Source organism: Colobus angolensis, unplaced genomic scaffold (assembly GCF_000951035.1).
Source record: "Colobus angolensis palliatus isolate OR3802 unplaced genomic scaffold, Cang.pa_1.0 Scaffold137, whole genome shotgun sequence".
Lineage (NCBI taxonomy): Eukaryota > Metazoa > Chordata > Mammalia > Primates > Cercopithecidae > Colobus > Colobus angolensis.
In genome coordinates this window covers 2,555,014-2,572,819 of record NW_012114455.1, presented here as the reverse complement: position 1 = coordinate 2,572,819, position 17,806 = coordinate 2,555,014, and the positions used below count along the sequence as shown (strand labels likewise).

At 43.9% G+C, this 17,806-nt stretch overlaps 1 protein-coding gene across 1 annotated transcript in view; it reads left to right on the top strand.

The window, feature by feature from the left end:
* Window positions 1-17,806, top strand: part of LOC105506537 (kin of IRRE-like protein 3) — a 478,333-nt gene that overhangs the window by 60,790 nt on the left and 399,737 nt on the right. The window lies entirely within an intron of this gene.

Here is a 17,806-nt window from a genome sequence, read left to right as displayed (position 1 = left end):
ACTGACTTAATTATAAATCTTTTTATTAGCTGGATCCCTGCTGAAATAAAAGAAAAAAGAAACAACTATTATTTTTCTAATCTAGAAAAAAAGGATATATTTAAAACGATATAGCCTCAATGTTAAATGAGTTATGATGCTTTTGATAAGGGAACACTGCTTTGTTGCACGTTCGACCGTCCTTTGGGAGAAGGCTGTTTGTGGAAGTGCTAGGGCATTCTGACCTGCCTGTGGTGCAAACTGCTTCCTTTCCTGGGGGAGTGGGCATTGGATGACCTGTTCAATGAGCTAAATGAGTCCATTCTATTCGTAGAGATGGACTCTGGGAAAGCCTCTAGCTAGAAGAGTCTGAAGGTTGGCAGAGCAGGATAGAGGAGGTGGTGAGAAGTCAAAGGAGGTAAAGTCGAATCAGATTTTTATTTCTACTGGGTTTCTCCTAATGGTTGTCCCAAGGCCCCTGTATGACCCTGTGGCTCACTCAAGTTGCTCAGAGGGACCTTGGGAAAGAAGACACACCTCTGAGAGACACGGGATGATAATTTGGCGGGAAGATTCATTACGTTCATGGCGATAAGATTTGCTATAATATCAGTTTCTTTTTTTTTTTTTTGAGACGGAATCTCGCTCTGTCGCCCAGGCTAGAGTGCAGTGGCCGGATCTCAGCTCACTGCAAGCTCCGCCTCCCGGGTTCACGTCATTCTCCTGCCTCAGCCTCCCCAGTAGCTGGGACTACAGGCGCCCGCCACCTCGCCTGGCTAGTTTTTTGTTTTTTTTTTTTTTTTTTTTTAGTAGAGACGGGGTTTCACCGTGTTAGCCAGGATGGTAATATCAGTTTCTTTAAAGTAGAAATGATGACTTAATCATATAGAGGGAAATAGCAGCATTTGGGAAGACCGAGGGCAAGTTTGGGTCTAAACAACCCTGTCTGAGGGAAGCAGAGATGCTCGTTCCTCACAAAGGCACCAATGTGATCCTCCTAGTTCAACTATCCTTTTTGTCTCACCTCACAAATCCAAGTGATGCTTGCAGCCTACCAGAGGAGCAGCCTTTCTCCTAGAAACACCAGTTGAGGTGGCCAGGAGAGTCCCTGCTAGCATAGCAACCTGTGAAAATAAGGTAGGCTCTCAGCAGCACCATCTAGAGCCCAACCGACAGAATCTGAGGCCTGTCTTCTCCCTAGCACAGAGTTCCATGATCCCTTGAAAAGATTTCTCCATCAGTTCTGGATGCCCCCTGTTTAAGAGGATCAATTATTCGTCATTGTTGGGGGAGGACAGAGAATCCAGAAAGAAAACCGAATTAAGCGCTTGAAGGTGGAGCAACCCATTGGGCCTGATGGAGGTGAATGATGTTGCTGCCTATCTCAGAAAGGAGAGATTACTTCTGGTGAAGAGACATCAGTTTGCAATCAGCATCTACAAATTTCTCTGAACTGGTTTTTACCACCCTCCTCTAAGTCCCATCCAACATGCACAGACCCCCACAACAGCTCACGTAGACTAGAAACTACCAATACTATCCACAGATTGGTAGCAACAGGCATCGCTGGGGGTCCATACTGCGTGTACCTGGTGAGGTGGGGCTTGGCTAGGAGCTTCCTTCTCACACTGAAGATTGTTCCCTGGCAGGCACCGAGGCTGATCTTTACCCTATACCTAGAGACTCCTGTCTCTTCCTGCTTGTTCTGGGTTCCAGGCTGCTGTCCTTAGGCCTGGTGTTGACAAAAAGTGGTGTTTTAATTGTTACCTCTCTCTCTGGAAAAAAACTGTATCTCACATCTCTTGTAGAGATTTTCCTAGGCACCGTACATCTGTACATCTCGTAATCAGTGTGACTTTCCTATTTTATTTCTATAAGATACAAAAGTGGTTGTAAATGATGAAAAGACAATTGTGTCTAGAAACTTTCTTCGTGTTACAGTTTAGAGTATGACAGTTGCAACACACAAGCAAACATTATGAGTTTGGCTAGCTACCCTGACTTCCACTAGCAATCATCTGGATTCATTTCCTATACATGTTTTTAATCAGTGGAGACCTAGAGTAACTGGTTGCCTAATCCTAGGACGGATGTTTTATTCCTTTAAACTTTGTTCATAGCAGGCAAGACACATACCAGTTTAGAATGGTGGCCCTGCCACTTACTACCTATGTGATCTTGAGCAATTTACTTGACCTTTCTTAGCCTTAATGTGCTCATCCATAAAATAGAGATAGTAACACTCAGCCTGCAGAGTTGTAAGAATTAGAGAAAACATGCTAGTCAAGTGCCCAGTGGCATCAGAGCCTTGACACCACTTGGTGCCTAATAGGTAGGTGGCTTTTGTGGTTGTGGCTGTTATTAACTCTGTTAGTAAATTCAGGAACCTGAGTGCAAGTTGTTGGCATTTTGACCTTGGTTTGATGGGTTGCAGAGTTTTTCCAAAGACTTACAAGCTTTTGCATCTGTGAAGTGTGACTAATAGTTCCTACTTTGCCAGGTAGGTATAGGTTTGGCAACAACAAACAGAAAACCCAATCACAGTGGTATAAACAAGTAGGGATTTATTTGTTTCTCTTAACGTGGCTTCTAGGGAGATGCTGCCAGAGTTGGTCCAGCAGTTTATCCATGTCAGAAGCAGCACCTCTGTGACTCTTTGGGGTTCTCTTGGCCCTTTCTATCCACTGCTCCCCTGGCAGTCCCAACATGACTGCTGTTTTTTTTTTATGGCATCATCCTTGTTTCAGGCACTGAGGAGGGAAAAGAGGAAGGGACAGAATATCTGTCTCATTGTACCAGTAAGGCAAAAGCTTTCTCCAAAGCTCCTCCAGGAAACATATGCTCACGTGTCCTTGACTGGAGCTGAGATAATGACGGGGCCTGTCAACCAACAGCACCTGCCACATCTGCTGATACAGCTGCTATGGGAATAGGTGAGCCAGTGTATGTTAAGGCACTTTGTAAGTGCTTTACAAAAGTAAGTTATTATCCTTATCCAAACCCTTGTACAAAGGAGAGGCCAGTCAACTGGCAAGTGATAACTATATTGCTTAGGCCTTTTAACCCACACTGAGATAAATGGGAGGCATTTGGAAGGCAGTGGTTGTTCAGTACTAGTTGACGGGTCATATCCTCTTTCTGGCCAAGCTGGAGGTTATCCTATTTCATTCTGCCAGTGAGATGATGCTTGGATTGAACTTGGTGGCTTCAATTGTCTCTGCTTGATGTAAGTGTGAGTCTGTGTCCTAGACAAATACAGCAACAGCAGGAGGTATTCCTGAAAGACACATTCACCAGTAATGGGGTTATGTTAAATTAATCATAGGTAGTGTTCTTAGTGTGTGCCCTCCCCATTCGTGTACCCTTCTGACATCCTTAATAAGCATCTGCTATGCCTTAACAGCTTTGAGGTATAATTTACATACCATCACATTTACTGTTTTAACTTTGCAATTGAATGAATTTTAGTAAATTTACACAGTTGTTCGGACATCACTACAATCTAGTTTTAGAATAATTCCATCTCTCCCAAGTGATCCCTCATGCCCATATGCAGACCATCTGCATTCCCACCCCCTGCTGTGGGCAACTACAATTCTATACTCTATTGCTAAAGATTTGTCTTTTCTGGACATTTCACATCAATGGAATTTTACAATTTGTGGTTTTTTTGTATCTGGTTGCTTTCACTTAGTATGTTTTGATGCATCTGTGTTGTAGCATGCATCAATATGCATTTGCTACTTTTTTTTGCTGAATAGTATTTTATTGTATGGATATACCACATTTTGTATATTCTTTTACCTGTCGATGGACATTTAGATTTTTTCTACTTTGTTGCTATCATGAATAATGCTGCCCTGAACATTTGTATACATGTCTTTGTGTGGACATACGTTTCCATTTCTCTTGGGCAGATATCTTGGAGTGGAAATGCTGGATCATATGGTAAATTTATGTTTTTAAGAAACTACTAAACTATTTTCCAAAGTGACTGTAACATTTAACATTTCTACCAGCAATGTATTGAGGGCTCTGGTTTGTTTACATCCTTACCAACATCTGTTATTTCTGCCTTTTTTATTATAACCATTCTAGTGGGTATGAAGTGATATATTATTGTGGTTTTAATTTGTATTTCCCCAGTGATTAATGATGTTAAGCAGTTTTTTATGTGCTCATTAGCTATTTATATATCTTCTTTGGTGAAATGTCTTTTGAAGATTTTTTGCCCATTTTTGAAAAAGTGGATTGAATTTTTAGAGCAGCTTTAGGCTCACAAGAGATTGAACAGAAAGTACAGGGGTCCCATATATGACCCCACTCTTGACAATGGCACAGACTCCCCCAGTATTGATATCTCACACCAGCCAGAGTGGCCCATTTGTTACAATTGATGGACCTACATTGACACATCATTACCATCTGAAGTTTATAATTAACACTAAGATTCACTCTTAGTGTGGTATGTTCTATGGGTTTGAACACATATATAATGACGTTCATCTACCACTGTAGTATCAAATAGAATAGATTCACTGCCCTAAAAACCCTCTGTGCCCTACTATTCATCTTTTCCTCCCCACAACCCCTGGCAACCGTAATCTTTGTATTATTTCTATAATGTTGTCTTTTCCAGAATGTCATCTAGTTGGAATCATATAGTATGGAGCCTTTTCAGATTGGCTTCTTTCACTTAGTAATAAGCATTTCAGTTTCCTCTATCTCTTTCATGGCTTAATAGCTCATTTCTTTTTAGCACCAAATAATATTCCAATTGTCTGGATGTACCATAGGCTATTTTTCCATTCACCTCCTGAAGGTCATCTTGGTTGCTTCCGAGTGTTGGCAATTGTGAATGAAAATACTATAAACATCTGTGTGCAGGTTTTTGTGTGGACCTACATTTTTAACTCATTTGGATAAATACCAAGGAGCATAACTGCTGGAACATATGGTAAGAGTATGTTTCGTTTTTTCGGTTTTTTTCTTTTTTTAAACTGCCACAGTGTCTTCCAAGTGGCTGTGCCGTTTTGCCTTCCCAGCATCCGTGAATGAGAGGGTCTGTTGCTCCACATCCTTGCGAGCATTTGCTCTTAATCTGTGTTTTAGATTTTGGTAATTATAATAAGTGTGTACTGGTATCTTGTTGTTTTAATTTGAAATTCTCTCATGACATATAATGTTGAGCATTTTTTCATATGCATATTTGATATGCTTATATCTCTTTGGTGGTATCTTTTGCTCTTTTTTTTTTTTTTTTTAAAGATGGAGTCTCGCTCTGTGGCCCAGGCTGGAGGCTGGAGTGCAGTGGTGTCACCTTGGCTCACTGTAAGTTCCGACTCCCATGTTGACAGTATTTCTCCAGAGGAGCTGGGACTACAGGTACCCGCCACCACGCCCAACTAATTTTTTGTATTTTTAGTAGAGACAGGGTTTCACCGTGTTAGCCAGGATGGTCTAAATCTCCTGACCTTGTGATCCGCCCGCCTTGGCCTCCCAAAATGCTGGGATTACAGGTGTAAGTCACCGTGCCTGGCCATCTTTTGCTCATTTTTAAAATCAAGTTGCCATTTTCTTATTGCTGAGTTTTAAGAGTTCTTTGTATATTTTGGGTATCAGTCCTTTGTCAGATATGACTTTTGCGAATGTTTTCTCCCATTCTGACCTGTCTTTTAATATTGTCCATTTTTAATGGCATTATTTACTTTCTTATTATTATATTTTAAGAGTTTCTTATACATTCTACATACAAGTTATTTATCAAGTATACAATTTATGGAATTTTCTCTCACTGTGTGGCTCCTCTTTTCTTTTTCTTAATATTGTCTTTTCAAATGCAGAAATTTTTAATTTTGATGGAGTTCACATTCTTCATGTTATTCTACAGATTGTGCTTTTGGTGTGTATAGAAAAACCCAAGGTCACAATAGTTTTCTACTATATTTTCTTTTAAAAGTTTCATAGTTTTAGCTTCTACATTTATGTCAATATCAATTTGGGGTTAATTTGTGCTTGTGGTATGAAGCCAGGGTCTAAATTCATATTTTTGCCTGTGAATGTCTAGTTGTTTCAGAACCATTTGTTGAAAAGACTATTCTTCCATTGAATTATCTTGGTACCTTCTTTTAAAAAATCCATAAATGTAAGAGCTTAATTCTTGGCTCTCAATTCTGCTTCACTGATCTGTATGTCCATATGTCTATAGTTTTGTCAGCACCACACTGTGTGGATTACTGTTACTTTGTAGTATGTTTTAAAACCAGGAAATTTAAATGTTCCAACTTTGTTCTTTTCCAGTTTTTTTGGTCTTTTCCAGATCCTTTGCATTTCCATGTAAACCTTAGAACTTGATTTTCAATTTTAGGGGAGAAAAAAGCCTGTTGAGATTTTAATAGAAATTGTGTTTAACCTAAAGATGATTTGGGAAGAATTGTCATCTTAACATTTTTTTAACCATTAAAATGGAATGTCTCTCCTTTTATTTATAACTTCTTTAATTTTTCTGTTTTTTTTTTTCCTTTATGGTGGGAATTGTACAAGTATTTCACTACTTTTGTTAAACTCCTTTCTAGAATTTGATTATTTTAATGCTATTTATGCTATTGTAAAAATGGAATTGATTTCTTAATTCCATTTTTGAATGATTGCCTGTGTGTAGAAACCAAATTAATTTTTGTGTATTGATCTTGTGACCTTGCTGACTCCATTTATTAGTTCTAGTAATTTTTTTGTAGATTCCTTGGGATTTTTTTTACATATGGAATCATCTACAAATAAAGACAGTTTTCCTTCTGCTTTCCTGCCAGTCTGGTTGCCAAGCATCTGATATTGAATTTGAAAATATTTAAAACATGCAAAGAGTATAAAGGAGGTTCCCCAAAGGCAGATAACATGATGTCTTGAAGGAGGAAGGGCTTACAAATTGGGCTAGAATGACAGAAGGGATCAGGGAGTCCCTCATTAGGCTGCAATGAGCTTAGGCTCACTCACTTATTTTCTAAGGAGTAAGGGTAAAGAAACTGCCATGAGAAAGACATGCTTAGGTTTGATGGTAGGGACTTTGATAGTGGGACAGGAGATGGAGGATTGTTGAGCTCCTTTCAGAGAAATTGAACTACACAGCATTTTTACTTCGTCCTGTGAACAAATGGTTTGTTCCCTTCCAATTAATTTGGATGTCTTTTTCTGTTAAGCAGAGACTGGCTGATACTCCACCCCTTCCAAATGCAGATGGAGTAATAGGGACACAAGGTAGCCAGTTGAACAGCCAAGAAGGCCTTGTGTACATGAACTTATCTGCAACTGCAGCAGTAATTGCAGATTCTAACTACCATGCCTCCTTCTCTCCAGCGAAGTGCCTTTTAAATAATCCCTCATTATTTAACATGCATTGGCTATTATGGCTATGTGAGCTGTTATCTATTTATGTTGACTATTAATAAATTATTAGACCATATTGTGTGGGTTTTAATAACTCCATAGGAAGAGAAACGTGGCCAGGAGGTGAAATCTCAAGCAATTACAGTTTTGTAGGTTGAGTTTATTTTTCTCTAACACATAGAAGCTGTTCACTTACAAGTAAATTAAATACATAGGCCTTTTGCCCTTACTTAGGATTCTGACCATGCGAAGAGCTGAGACTCACAACAGAAGCACAGTTCCTGGCGGGAAGTGCCTGCTGGGGGTAGCTGTAGCAGGGAGCCTCCAAGACAGGGACCTGCTGCTTTATTGTAAGTTCAATGCATTGAGCCTCGCCCTTTCTGTGTGGGCTGAAAACCTCCATAAGGATACTGATGTTGATGGTCATACCTGTGTGAGGTTAAGCAGAATTTTAAAATGTACTATTTGAAATCAGTCTTGAAATAGTGCCTCTCCTCTTTTGGTGTCCAAAACAGGAACCTGCTGCTTGTTGGATTGAGTGCATTGAGCCTTGCCCTTTCTCTGTGGGCCAAAAATCTCCGTAAAGATGGTAATGTTGATGCTTATACCTGTGTGAGGCTAAGCAGACTTTTAAAATGTACTATTTAGAATCAGCCTTGAAATAGGCCCCCCCTTTTCCAGAGGAGACCCAGGAAGCCACACTGCTCCTTTCACGTGCATGTCCTTGCTTGTCAGAGACAAACAGGCGAGAGGCTGTTTGAGAATCAGGAGTGGAGTGTCAGCAGAGGGGGGATTCTTCATGAACTCTGCTCTGGGAGGTCAGGCAGAGGCAAAGAATGCACCAGGTTTCAGCCACAAAATGGAAATGGATTCAAATCATTTTCTTGTCAGCCAGGATTTCAAAATCAATACCAAGCCTCCTTGATACATTCTTATTCTTTCTCTTCTTTTCTTGCTGTCTGCTGAGGGTGGTGATGAATTTTCTTCTCCGAGGTAGCTGTGGAAATAAAATCCTTATGTCCTCCTTGGTACGCGTATGCCTCGTCCATCTACTCCCGTTGGGGTGAGAAAGCAACGCGTGTCATGGGGCTCCCGGGGTGCTGGCAGGCCTCAGTTACTAGCATCATTTTTCACCATCTTTTCTCTTTGCCATAAGGGAATTGAATCCACCTTTCTGGCCTCATTACTACTGTCTGTAAATGGTGATAATCTTCCCCAGGATGCTGTAAGGAAGAATGAATATGGGTATCTGCCACTATTCCATATATGAATTATTTAGACAACTAGGACTTGGGATCCCATTTCTTATATTTGCTACTAGAAAGTAGATTTGGACATAAAACACCTTCATTCTCTAGGATGGCTAGCCAAGAGGGTTTACTTAGGGGAGACTTCAGAAGAACTTATTTAAGATTGTCCCAAAGTCTGGATACCACAATGCTATGGGTTCCTGGAAGATAACAAAGTCCATCTTTATATCCTCCTTCCCTTTCATGTAACCAGCAGTGAATACTTGTGGAGTGATTGACAGGAAAGGAAGGTGGGCTTAGGGAGGAAGGAGGGAAAGAAGAAATGTAGGGAGGGAGGAAGGAAAGGCAGGTAATAGATTCCAGTCTATCCATTCATTCATTCATTCAATTTTGATTTCAGTACATCCCATGTGCCAGACACTGCAATAGGTTCTGGAGATAACAACAGTGTCCAAGAAATAAGCCTTTCCCTTGAAGAGCCTACTGGAGAGGCCAGCAAGACCAACAGACAAACACAGGCAGTACACATAAGCTCCATGCTGGGATGAGCACAGAGGGCAGTGAGAACTCACAGGTTGGGTATCCAACTGCTCAAAGCTTTCTGAGAGAAGGTGCTGTCTACACTCGTCCTGTGTGAGAGTGGGAGATGGATAGGGGAATTCTGGAAGAGGGAACCAAATGTGAAAGCCTGAAGAAAAATGACTGTGGCATCGTCTGGCAACTCCAGGTCATTCAGGATAGCTAGGAGGAGCGTGTACAGAGAAGGCAATGGGCCTTGGTGCAAGGACAGCTCCTTGTCTGCAGACTCTGAGGAGCCTGGTCAGCTGTGTGCAGGGGTAAGGACACAATCCTGAGATCACTGAGCAGGACAGTAACACAACCAGATACCTGGTTTAGTGAGACCCCTCTAACTGCACTGGATATGGAGGGAGTTGGGGGAGCAGGCGGAATGCAGGGAGACAACTGGGGAAGAAGCTGGTGGCTTGGACTGAGGTGGTAGCCAGGGGATGAAGCAATCCAGTGACCTACTTCCTGTCCTCAGCAGGCTTCCTTAGCTGAAGGCCCAGACAGGCATAGCAGGGAAGGGCAGCAGATTTAAACCAGGAAAGTATATTTTCTCAGAGAAGGGGAACCCTCCTGACACACAGCTCTGGAGCATTAGGAAAGGTAAGGGCAGACTGGCAGCTACCTCTGCAGGAGGGCAGTGAGATAACGGGGATTGAGCATGGATTTGGAGACAGTCTGGAGCAGCCCAATTCTAATGCCTTGAAGATGGGCACAACGGGCAAGGGTGAGCTCCAAACGTTGCAAAGAACGGTGGGAGAGAGGGTTTTCTTGGGAGAACACAATGAGGTTCATTCATGAACTTACCAAGTTGCTTCTGTTACCACAGTAACATGTCAAGGGTTTAGCAGATCTGGAAAGAAAAAAAAATACACACACATACAACAACCCTGAGTTACAGTACTCAAAGCAAATTAGGTCACTGTTACGAGTTATTAATTTTAATGCATTAAGAAAAGTGTGCAGGGGGGAGTGAAGAGTCTTTTTTTAAGCACAGCAAACGGGAATCAGCAAAAAGTACAACAATAATTATGCTGAAAGCAAAGTGAAGTGTTCCATAAAATGTAAGAAATGAACAAATTACACACCCCTCCTTCCTCCTCCCTCAAGTGTAGTTAGGAATCGGTGAGGTGGGGGTGGGGTGGTTCGCCCACAGCCCTCTGATGCAATTATGAGCTCTCATTTCACCTCTTTGTATTATGTCACATGGTGTTACTTAAGCCGAGTTGAAATCCAGCAGTGGAAATAAAGCGCGGAGGAGCATTTTTCTGGGCTGAGTTATGTTTAGCGTGGAATTGCTCTTAGGCAAATGTGCAGCTTGATGAATGGAAATTGGACGCCATGAATAGATTCTCCAGGAACTTTCATACCCAAGGGGACTCCAGGCAGGCTGGATTTTTGGTTTCCAGGTCTGGGCGATTCGCTGCAGCAGCCTACTTCCTGGATGGAGCTCTGGGTCTCGCTGCTGCTGCACAACTGGGTCAGGCGCCGCTCTGGCTTGAGGAAGCTCTGTTTGCTTTTACGTGGTCTTATTTGGTTTTGCTTTCTTAGTGTCTTTTTTTTTTTATTTGTTTTTTGTTTCTTAGGTTGTGTTTTGGTCTTTTTAGGCAAGTCAGAAAATTCTGCATCCCAGACAGCAGCATAGTGGAACTGACCTCCTTCTTTCTGTACACAAAAGGCCTCTCCCCTTCAGTCTGAGTCTCCGCCTCTCTTCCTGTCCACACCCTCAGCACTCACAAGCCTATACCTTCCCTGCCTTGACTCCCTGTCTAGATTTCATTCTGATCATTAGCTACATTTTGGACCCCGGAGGAGGCTCTGGGACTCATACCTATGCTGTGACCACATCATGTCACTTGACTTGCTGGAGACTTTGACCTCTCTGTCCTCCTTAAAATTCTATTCTCCATTAGCTTGCAAGATGATTTTCTCTCTTGTGCCTTTTCTCCTCCCTCTGACCATGCTCAGTCACAGTTGACGAATGTGTCCTCTCCACTCCGTAAACCCAGCTCCCTGCCCACATCCTTGAAAAGCTCCAAAGGGGTATGTGTATCTGAACTTGACCTCTGTCTTTCTATCTCTGATTTTTTTCTCTCTCTCTTTTCTTTGACTCTCTCTTTCTGTCCATGTTGACTTATTTCATCCACTCATTCTCATAGTTTGACCAATCGTGGGTTTGCTCACGGCTCCCAAGCCTATATTTTGGCCATAACCTTTTACCAAGCTCAGAGAAATACACTAGATACCACCATCCACATAGCTCATAAGCACCACAAACTAAACTTAATTCTTCCCCCTCCTTCGTGGCCTCTTCTGCCTCCAAACCAATCAACAAAACAAACCAGCATTAAAAAGAAAAAAAAATAAAATCTACTTCTGTTCTATTCCTTATGGCCATTAAAATATATCCTCTTCCACCCGGTCATGCAGGTGAGGGTCTTTTGCATTAACTGAGACCTTGATCTCCCCCAAGCATAGCTAATACTTCTGAAATAACCCCAGTCCTGCCTTTTCCCTGACTTTCACCACTATGTCGGGGTCCCGGGCTTCAGCCTCCAGTTCATGACTGTGTCTGCCTGCAGGGCCTCTTTTCTCAAGTTCATTCCCTGCTCTAATTTCAGAGCTGTCTTTCCAAAACCAGCCCTGATCAGGGCAATCCCAGCCTCTGGACCTAAGTCTGGGAATCGTTGCCCGTTGCCTAAAGGATGAAGTAGGAAGGATTTCAAGGCCCAAGGACATCTGGCCCCAGTCAACTTTTCCACCTTATTTCTGACCACGCTGCCCCACCCCTGCTCTAGCCCCTACATCCATCATTCCCTAAACACTGGGTGTACATCCAGATATCTGAGCTTTGACCTGATCTTCCCACTGGTGAGATCTATCCCATGTCTTCTCTACCTAGCAAACTCCTGCACATCCTCAAGGCCAGTGAAGCTCTTATGCAGAGTGAATCTCTCTTCTCTGGGTTCTTTTCTAAAATGCATTGACTGTAGCGCTTATGACAATGACTTGTGTGATTTGAGCACATTAGATTCTGAACTCCTTGTGAGACACCATCTTGGAACCTTCAACCAGCATGGAGAAGCACAGGAGTACTCAACAAATATTGGTTTTTTATTTGTTTCCTCATCGAAATTCTCCATTTATAAATGAAAAAGTTACGAGGTTTCATCATCAGCTATTTAAAACTGTAGATCCCCAAAGAGTCAAAGTCTAAGTGAATTGCAAGGTGGATGTGCAGGACCTCCTTCCTGGATGGCCTTGTCTGGATGGTGCTGTCTCTCCACATTCCAAGGCCACACCTTCTAAGAAGGGCAACTCTTGAGATTTTGAGAATGTGGGAGAGCCCTAAGTGGATATCAAAGCACATTCCTACGCTTGGTTCTTCTGTGAATGCTGCTGAAGGTTCAGGAGGTGAAGGGCAAAGGGAGGAGGGGAGAAGCACTGGAAATCTTGGTTACTTTTCTACTCTATTGTTAGGTGACTTAGTACAAAGCCCATTTCTGTAAAATTTTCTGTAATGTCCACATTTTCTGTAAAAGTAGACCAAAGGCAGAGTGGTCAAAGGAGACCTTTCCTTTTTGTATTTATTAAAATAATGTATTATTGTTACAATAAAGAGAGAAAGAAAAATGTAAGCCTGATAGAAACTCGTAAGAAGCCTGGCAGAGCTCACGCCTAGCATTGCAAAGTTGAAATAATTATAGAATGCTGTATATATAACTGGGTAAGATACATAAGCATGAGTGTGTACACACACAAAATCATAAACTCAACAAATATTCACTGAGTAACCACTGTGTGCCAAGTGCATAGTGTGTTGTGTGCATGTATGTGTGTGCATGTGCGTGTGTGTGTGTGTGTGCTTGCTCCCCATGTGCCACGTGCTGCAGTTGGGAGCTTGTCATTTCAGTCATTTGGGTAACCCCATCTCAGCTGTCCTTAGCACATTCTGGTCAATGAAAAGAAAGACAGATTCTTTTATTCCAGAAGCTAATTTAGCCAGTGAGTGGAAAGCTTTCTTTTAATTGATTCTACCTTTCAAGATCCAAGTAACCTATCATCTCAGCTCGATTGTCAATATTTTGCCTGCATCATGCCTTAGCCGTTAGCATGCAGATAGGGCAGGCAGAGAGCTGCTGTCATGGCTGAGGATAAAAAGGAAGAGCAGCTCAGGGTAATAATCTGCTTTTGATTTTTTTTCTCTTCCTGTTTCTACACCCTCTCTCAAATCCACTAAAACGGGGGAAAAATCCATAGCGATTAGAAAAACTTCTGACCAAGACATCTTTCTCCTTTATCTTTCATTTTTTCCTCGCCCTCTTTAGTATTCAGAAGCCACCCAACATCAGAGGTTTCCACGCTGCTTGGCCGTGCACTGCATCCCAACCACGAGCAGGGGGAACATGCTCATTGGAGATTTGCAGTTCCTTTCAGGCTCCTGCCAGGTGGCTTCCGTCTCACTTCCAGGAGAAGCTCTGGCAGCAAGTCACCAGGGCGGGATGGGTGCTAGTGAGAGGCTTCTGCAAAGGCAAGGGACGCGTGTAGAGATAGGAGCCCAGTCGAGTCACCCCTCATAGTACCAGCTCCTCTGAGAAGCCTTCCTGCAGTCTCTCAGAGCCGTGACTTACCTTGGCAGAGCCCAGGGAGGAAGGTGCATGGCTCCTAAGAGAGTTGCTCATTACCACATGACAGGGAAATATTCAAATGAGCATAACTACAGTCAATGGCAATGTGGGGTACTGTGTTAGGAATGCTTAATGTTAACTTTCATTCTCGCAACCCACTAGCTGGATCCTCTTTTCCCATCTCGTAGAAGAAAGAACTGAACACAGAGGTCACACACCAAGTAGACGGTCTATCCAGAGTTCAAACCCAGGTGTGCCAGGCCCCAAGTTTTTGTCTGCCACCTACCTCTCCATTATTGCCAGGGAGTGTGCACCTCCAACGGTCTGCTTACCAATCATCTCCTCCACTCCTGGAGCGATGGGCTGAGGCCCAAAGTGATTGTGTGGGCAAGGGGCTCGAGGCAGAGGGGTGTGGTGGTGAGTCACATAAAGAACATCATGGGGAGAGAGCCAGGTGTCTCTGCCCATGACTGAGTCACTGCAGTACATAGGAGGGGATATGTTTCTGGACATGGATGTCTCAGATCCGGGGGTGTCTGTTTGCTGTTGATGCCAACCTGGTAGAAAACCCTGTTCTCTGACTGTCACAGATAAAGGAGGAAGGAGTGCCTGGGGACATGCAGTGGCAGGAGAGGATGGAGAAAGCAGGTACCTGGGCTGGTAGGGAGGCTGCTGCAGTGCAGCCATGCTGTCTGGGGCCTGGGGCCAGAGAGAAGTGCAAGAGCAGGGAGAGTGGGAGGCGGCAGCAGAGGTGACCTCAACGTTCTCACCTTAACCCAGTCCCTGGAAGTGGCTCCAGGATGCTGGCAGTTATGGACCCAGTGGAGAGTGAAGCTGGACGGCTGGTGGCCATTGACAACAGGAAAACATACTGCCAAGGAGGAGAGGGCAGGGCTGGCCAAGCTCCCAGTTCCTGACATCTGTTCTTCTCCTCAGCCCTCATGCTGAGCTCAGCTCAAACCTGACAGCCTCTTCCATTTAGTTCATGAATCCCCCAAACCGTCCTCAGGCAGCCTCTGTGTCTCCAGGCCTATGTTATCATAGGGAAGCCATGAAGGTTTCCTGATCACTGTCCCATCCCTTCCTCATTGCCAGGCTCCCCGCTCCACCACATGCATCCTGGAGAAGAGCAGGGCCTTCTGCCACCACGCTGCCTCACGTGTGTGCCTGCTCCCTCATCCTGTCAGGACACATGCATGTTAGATCCCACAGAACCAACAGCCTGGGGAAAGGAAGGGAACCTTTTTGTTACCAGTGGGTTGCAATGGTGTGTGGCAGGTGGAGACACAGAAGAGCAGGTGCACCGGCGAAACTCTTGCAGGGCTTTGCACCGTCCTGTGACCAACAGACCAACACCCCCACCACCACCTTTTTATATTGAGGAGGAAGCTGTACAAAAGTTTGCATCTCTCTCTAGGACAAGAGTGTCTTAGAGAGTGTCCTTTTCCCTTCGCCCTATGGGCTAACTCTTAGGACTGTTATTTTTTAATTTTTTCCCAACCTCCTCCACTGCAACACACACAACACACAAGCGTGCATATCCGCACACATACACAGAGCCACAGTCACACCAAATATTCATGCTGTTGGGGAGTGAATCATGTTAATAACAACTTTCATTCTCAACATTAGAGAGGCTAACCAGGAGGGTTGGGGTGAGGGTGTTAATGGGGCAGAGATGAGCACACAGCAGGCATCCAGTTAATCACCTTAGCCAAGCAATGGCAGAAGCCAGGGTGAGCTCAGGAGCAGCCATATTTGCTTGGAAAGGCAGGGATTTTAATAGGGCAAAGCTGCTCCTTTTTCTTTAACAAATCCCCCCACAGCCCTGCCTTTAAATCAAGGCTACTCTGGGGCCGTGTTCTGGGAGGGAGTCAGCAGCAGCTGAAGTGCAGTCTGTGGATCGGTTGTGTGAAACCAAAGATGTTCCTTGTTGCAAATGGTCAAGTACAATAATGGCACAGGATTAACGGGTGTTAGACTTCCTGTGTGCCTGGAAATCCTCTTTAGTTTAGATCCCAATTATTTTTTCATTGAATGCATGTTTTTTGAGTACTTAATAAGGACCTGCTGCTATGCTAGGTGCTGGGAGACAGCTTTCTGATGGGTGTAAGCAGGAGAATGAGACCTCATTTGTGCTTTGAAAGATTACTCTCTGTGGTGTGGAGACTGAATGAGCTAGAAGGGAAAACTGAAGGTGGGAAAACCAGTTGCATGGATGCATTCAGGTCAGAGGTGATGGTGGCCTGAGCCAGGGAAATTGGGAAGGAACCCAGGGGACAGGATCAAGAGCTGCCTGGGTTACCAGTCATAAGACCACTGCTTATCAAGTGTCTACAAGGCACTATGACAAGTACTGGGAATAGAGAGAGGAGCAATATTCAGTAAGATTTTTAAAAGTTAGTGACTGGTCACAGGAGCTAAGGGAGATGGGGAAGCCTTGGATGATGCTGTAACCCCTGGGTTGAACAAGTGGGTGAGCCCCATCAGGATCATGTGAAGAGAAGAAGGTCTGGGGGGAAAGTCAGTGAATTCTAGTTTGGACACATTTTACTTATGAAGCCTCTAAGTAGAGATGTCCAGTAAATATTTGGGTACCCAGGGCTGGAGCTCCATAGAGAAACCTGCTCTATGATTATGCAAAGGATCTGGGCAGAACTGTCAAGATATACTATCACCTAAGAAGTAGGCAGACCGGGTGCGGTGGCTCACGCCTGTAATCCTAGCACTAGGAGGCCAAGGTGGGTGGATTGCCTGAGCTCAGGAGTTCGAGACCAGCCTGGGCAACACGATGAAACCGCATCTCTACTAAAATACAAAAAATTAGCTGGGCGTGGTGGCAGGCGCCTATAATCCCAGCTACTAGGTAGGCTGAGGCAGGAGAATCGCTTGAACCCTGGAGACAGAGATTGCAGTGAGCTGAGATCGTACCACTGCACTCTAGCCTGGGCAACAGTGCAAGACTCTGTCTTTAAAAAAAAAAAAAAAAAAGAAGAAGAAGTAGGTAAAAGAAGAAGATCCATAAGGCAAGCTGAGCAGAAGCATCCAGACAAGGAGGAGGAAAACCAGGAGGGCATGCTGCCGTGGGAGCCAGGGCATGAATGCTTGGTGCAAGGGCACTGACTCGAGGAATGCAAAGACTGTCTGGTGGCCACAGGGACTCAGAGTGATGAGGCCCTTCGCAACCTCAGAGAGAACCGTCTGGGAAGAGGGTAGACCTGGACACCAGAGCACTGTGGGTTGTGGGAAGAGTGGGTAAGAAATGAGTCTGGGAAATGCAAGGAACTCTTTCAAGGGACTTGGTATTGAATAAGAGAAAATAAGGCAGTTGCTGCAGAGGAAAGTGGAGTGAAGGGAGGTTGTTGTTGTTGTTGTTGTTGCTGCTGCTGCTGCTGCTTCTGCTGCTTTTTGTTTGTTTTTAGGGTGGGAGAGACCTGAACATAATTTAGAGACTTTCCCTACTGAGAAGAAGGGGAGATGGTAAACTTGACAGAACAAGGTCCCTAGAAATGGGAGGAAAGGGAAGGGGGTCTGCAGCACCAATGGAGTATGGAAGGATTCACCTTGTGTGGGAGGGAACATTACATGCTTCTCATGTAAGGGCAGGGAAAGTGGAAGGGTGGGCACAGATCAGGTACGTGATGATGAATTTGAAGATGGACACAGAGAAAATACTTCTCTTTCGGCTTCTGTTTCCTCTAAGAAGCAGAAAGAAGTTGTCTACTGAGAGTGGGGGTGAGGAGATGCAGTAGTAAAGTTTGTAAAGTGGAGAAGGTTTGATTCAGCCTTCATGGAGAATGGATGCTGTGACCACAGAGGCACAGAGGGACTGGAGGCAGCATGGAGGGGCCACTTGAGGTGGGAGATCATATGTGACAAGCGGGGCTGCGTTAGCCAGGGTTCACGGGAGGAACAGAACCAATAGATGAGAGATGGAGATAGCGAAAGAAAGAAAAGAAAGAAAGAAAGAAAGAAAGAAAGAAAGAAAGAAAGAAAGAAAGA